This window comes from Triticum urartu, chromosome 7 (genome assembly GCF_003073215.2).
Source record: "Triticum urartu cultivar G1812 chromosome 7, Tu2.1, whole genome shotgun sequence".
Taxonomy (NCBI): domain Eukaryota; kingdom Viridiplantae; phylum Streptophyta; class Magnoliopsida; order Poales; family Poaceae; genus Triticum; species Triticum urartu.
In genome coordinates, this window is record NC_053028.1 from 335,956,810 (window position 1) to 335,962,576 (window position 5,767).

Below are 5,767 nucleotides of genomic sequence, written 5' to 3' on the forward strand. Positions count from 1 at the left end.
CCGTTAGATATAGACCGGACGACCTATATTGTAGGATGGCAGGCACACCATCGTCACCAACTCTGCTTTTTATAAGAGTAGATAAATCGATAAAAATGATATTTGAATTTAATTGCCGGTTGGCTTTGGTTTAAAAATTTACAGCCCATTTCTTACAACTTATAGCCCATTTTCTAGGGAAGCACATTTCTTACTACTTACATCCCTCCTCGTCTTGAAATATTTGCAACCCAGCAGGGCTGATAAAAGCAAGTAGGCCTCGGTTGGGTATTCTCCAAAAATAAAAGAATGGCTAGCTATTTTCAGAAAGAAAAAATATATCAACTGGGCTCGTCATGTTCTTAAAGAAAAGCGTAAGCGTGGGCTAGATGGGCCATAGCCCCCGCACAATGTGCAGTTGAGCTCTGTCTCTACAACTAAAAAACAACCGGGCGAGCTTCTAGGTCCATGGTGTTATCCGCTCATTGTGTAATTCTCGTTTATTGACTACATTGACAATGGTGTGGGACCTAGTTGTCAAACAATTAGGAGAAAGTATTTTTTTGGCTTGTAATAACAAGGCACTTGCTTGCGTAATGCAATGACCCTGGTGGGTCCATACTGTCAGCCCCTCGACGTATAGTCATCTCCTGATTCCTCTCGGTTGTTGACCATGTTGACAATGCCAGACGACGGCGGGCACAACGAGTGAACCAAGGCGGAGAACGATGGCGAGGCCTCGGATGGGAACAGATAGGAGCCGTGGAAGATGCAGCAGTGTAGTGGCAGGCAGAGGGGAGTACGAGGGCAACAACATGTAACTCAAGCTTACAAATGGTACAAAAAGCCCAAGGATTAATTGTTCATCAAATTTAGACAAAATTCAGATTGAACATGGCAATAACATCTAAGCCAACCACTCTTTTTCGCAGTCACAAACAAATGGATTGGTCTGATCCATAAAATCGACATCCCGTGCAAACAAATTTATTGGAGGATGACTACAAGTTGTTGTAAATAGAAGCCGAGCACGTTTAGAAGCCCATTTGTCCACTTGAAACTTCTTTTTTGCTGTTCAACGTGTCCGGCCGTGAGAAATCTCTTGTTGAAAAACTTAATCCTCATGGACAATAGTAACCTCACATTCAATAGGAAGAATGTGAGAAAGCTTCTGTTTGCCTGGTTGGATGCATATCCTTCCATCTTTATTGTCCTCGAACGAATGTCATGAGAACTGAGAAAATCCTGGTGCTTATTATGCCACCGATTAGTTACATGTTTTTCTCCATGTGTTAGTAGTGCCTAAGTAGACATGACTATTGAAAACAGTTAAGGTCTGAAAAAGAGTATGTCGAAAGAGCGATAACTGAACGGCTAATTCTAGTACAATATATACGGGCTTTCAATGTGAATGAAATCATCACCTTTATATATAAATTCTCCAGAGATCGAAAGCATCGTAGCAAGCTAATAATTATGTTCAGATCAAAACTAAACATTCCATATATAAGATCTTGACTGAATCCAGCAGCATTGATAGGCTATCCATGGACAAACTCTTCATTGAGAATATAACATAATATTAATAACAAAAGTGTACTCCAAGATGATATAAAACTTATGCGCACAAATGAAAAATGCATCTTATGATTACAAATGTGTAGATGATAATATACGGTACCTGAAAAAGTGAGGAGCCAAACACCAACTTGTTGTGATCATTAAATGGATCACTAATTACACCCAAGCTCTCCAGTTTGGGTGCAGAGACGACCGTTATTTGCAAAGGTTGATAACAATCATCAAGGAGCAACCTTTGAAGTGAAGGGGCATCTTCGATGACGAGCTACTGTCCTTCAAAACAAATTCCAATGCTTCTAAGGTGAGGCGACTTTATTTGGAGACAAATGATAAGGATTTCTATTCCCAAAACAATCAGCAAGCGCTTCAGGGAAGGGCAACTGGAGTGGATGATGCTATGCAGTGAGGCCTTCGACAGATAAACCACCACAAGCGAAAGTTTTTTTAGTAGTGGGAGTCGAAGCATTTGTACCAGATCGTCTGGTAGATGGCACCGGGCGAAGGTGGCGGTGTGGAGAGAGGAGGAAAACCATGAGATGGGACAATTTGGTGACTTCATAAATCACCCTCTCTATTGGCAATGTAATGAATAGGTTAGTAGTTAGCATGGAAAAGCTACTAGGAAAGATCATTAAGAGAGGATCCTCCTAGGCGATATGCGCCGGTGGCCACTCCGGCCCCGGCGGCCCCCCCTCTCCTCCTGCCGGTGGCCACTCCGACCTCGGCAGCCACCCCTCCTGTTGGTTGCCACCCCGGCCCTGACAGACATAAGATGGCCCCATTTGCTCTCAACTTTGATCGTGGCAAGAAGTCCCAAGCGGATATGAAATCCAAGTTTGGGCATTCGGTGGTCTTCTCACCTAGATTTCACCAACGGGAGTTCACTTTAGTGGTCTCATTCTGCAGAGAATCGTTCAAGCTTGATCCTCATACGGTTAGTGTTTCTCTGCATGCTTTGTTTGGAGGTAATGCCCAAGGTTTTAGGGTTCGTCACCTAAAGGCCAGATCATTCAAGTTTTCGGCAGCCTCCAAGTCTGTGGGTTTTGAGATTTACAATGGGGGCAAGATAGTTGAAAAAGAGTTTGAGGTGGTTTTTTGTCTTTGGAATTGGTGGCCCAAACTGGCGTCGAGAAGAACTTGCATTCTATGAAGAGCAAGACAAAGAATGGACAATGGTTGGTAGGAACGGTAAAGCCGTGATTCCTAACTCCGGTGATCGCCGGAATGATGCACCAGGTAGTCGGTCAAACAGGTCGGTCTTTGAGCGGTTATCGGGGCCAATTCAAGTTAGGAGTGATCATAGGGGTGAGTTGATTGCCTCTAATGCAGTTGATTCAAACATGCCACTTATTGAGCCCCAAGTCATTACGCAGAGTCAATGTGCCCACACGTACGTGATTTGCTTTGCATGCGAGGAGCAGGGACATTACCCACGAAACTGCTCGGTTCCAAATCTTTGAAGGAAATAAGCCCTAAAGGCAATAATAAAGTTGTTATTTATATTTCCTTATATCATGATAAATGTTTATTATTCATGCTAGAATTGTATTAACCAGAAACTTAGTACATGTGTGAGTACATAGACAAACCGAGTGTCACTAATATGCCTCTACTTGACTAGCTCCTTAATCAAAGATGGTTAAGTTTCCTAGCCATGGACAAAGAGTTGTCATTTGATAAACGGTATCACATCATTAGAGAATGATGTGATTGACTTGACCTATCCGTTAGCTTAGCACTTTGATCGTTTAGTTTAATGCTATTGCTTTCTCCATAACTTATACATGTTCATTAGCCCAGCTGCACACTCCTCAAGTGGTGTTGGGAGTCCTCTACAGCAGTTGTCCCCAAATAAGGTGGTCCTTTTACCACTTGGTGAGGCAGTGTCCAAGAAAAGGAGAGAAAAAGAGCCTCTAGTTGAGATTGAGGTAAGAAGAAGTGATAGAATTAAAAAAGATAATAATGGATATAGGAGAAAATCCTGTGATGTCAAAGCTTGTTTACCTTGCAATGCTATACCACTAGTAATTCAAAATAAAATGGTAAAAAATCTGACAAAGACTTTCTGCAAGGTATCTAAGGAGGAAGCTCATGAGAAGCTGTAAAAGAAACACAAGAAGAAGGGACAGGAGGAGGTGGCCAAGGTGTCCAAAGCCACTGGAGGTACTGAGCAGCCTAAAGAGGTGTAATCATGCAGACACAACACATCTCCAGAGTCATAAGAGGCCTCCTTCATTTCCCTAGTTTGGTCCATGTGTTCTGTATGCTGGTTGAAACTATGTATGTCAATTTGTGTAATAGGAATGACTGTGATACTATCTGGTACCTTTTGCTCTATATTACAGAGACATGCCTATGTTATATCACTACAAGAAACCTGCTTATCTGTGACAGATATAAACTGTCAGAACAGTGCACAAAACCGTCAGGCCTTGTCCTCTGTGACGGATTAAGAATCTGTCATGTATCACGCATCATAATTTGCCACCAGCACACTCTGTGACAGAAATGCTTAGTCGTCACAGATTCATGACGGTATCTGACCGTCACTGATCAGGCCCCCGGCCCCGCTCGGCCTGCCCCAGGCCCGGGTTTCGGTGACAGACAGATCTGTCACCGATCTGCATGCCATGATGTATTGCGTGGCATCCACGTGGATCTGATGTGGCTTCATCTGGGCCTCTACCCTTTGGGCCTATAATTTTGGCCCAGTTGATTTGTCGAGCCAGGTCGAATATCCGGAAAAAAATAAGACATACCGGATTGTTTGGCCCGTTAATTTTTGTCGGGCCCATATTTTTTAAAAACTTCTATCTGTTAGCCTGTTTCTGATGGTCCAGTATGCTGTTTCTCAGCCCGTTTACACTGTACCAAATCTAGCCCATTAATGCTCAAAAACAAATTTTGGTCCACCACAATGAAGAACTTTCTTTTGGTACAACAACAATGTAAAATAGACAGAACAGATGCACATCATCACAAACACAAATTAAACTCCAGCATTACAATAAGATAAGTACTGATCCAACATAAATAAACTTCCATGTCCAAATCCGCTAACCATCAAACATAACACATCCAACACAACTTCCATCTACCAGCAAAATACTTAGTTGCATCCAGCAACATCATAAGCAGTTTGCACTACAAAATAACATATAGCAGAAGGCAGGTTCCAGCACATTCACAACTTCCAGCAGAATTTTGCTTGGACAAACAACTTACTCATGAACTTATCTTGGATGAATCTGATTTAGTAAAAAGTCTAATTTAGCTTCCAGCTCAGCTTGCTTTTTCCTGTTCTCCTCTTCTTGCTTGGTCCTTTCTTCTTCTTGCCTGATCCTTGCTTCTTCTGATTCCTGTAACTTATTGTTCAAGGTGTCAACAAGGGCCCGAAGCTCAGCATTTCTCCTCTTCTGCGCTTCCTGTTCTGCCTCACGGTCGCTACGACTGGATCTCTCATGCACGTGCTGGACCCCCACATGCTTAAGAAACATTGGCTTCTTAGTGTGCTTAGTAAGAACTTCAGCCATAGCCTTGGTTGCAGAGTTGGATTGTTGGCCATCTTCTGTAGGTTGAGTAGCTTTCTCTTCCATTTCATCCTAGCCATGCAAGCAAACGAACATGGTGAGCAAAACAGGAGACAAATAGGTTTTGCCTATATGTATGCCACATTTCCATGTACAGATGTAGACATGTAATTATACTCTAGTCACTACATGTATGCTGCAAGTACTGTAGGCCAAGGACAACAAGTATTTTAGCACAAGGACAGAAAATAGCAAGTACTTTACACAAGGACAAAAGGTGGCAAGTATTATAGCACAAGGATAGAACACAACTAGTATTTTAGCACAAGGACAAAAAATAACAAGTATATTTGGCAATTACTTATTATCCTACTACTAGATCTATGGCAAAAGGTTAACATTTTGATGGTTGGTGATCTTTGAAAGATGACTTACAATTGCAGCTTGCACAGCATCGGTGTAGCCTTTCTTTTTGCTGCTGTAGTGGCACTCTTTGAATAAATCCAGTGCAGTGGGTTCTTTCTCCTTGTATTTGTCTCCCTGAAAACAACATATAAGCATCAAGCTAACATTTGTGAAGAAACAACATGTATAGTACCAATATTGAACTGTACTTTATTCATTTATTCACGATGAGATACCATTAAGTGCAAAAGACATGTATTGGCTGTAGGCAA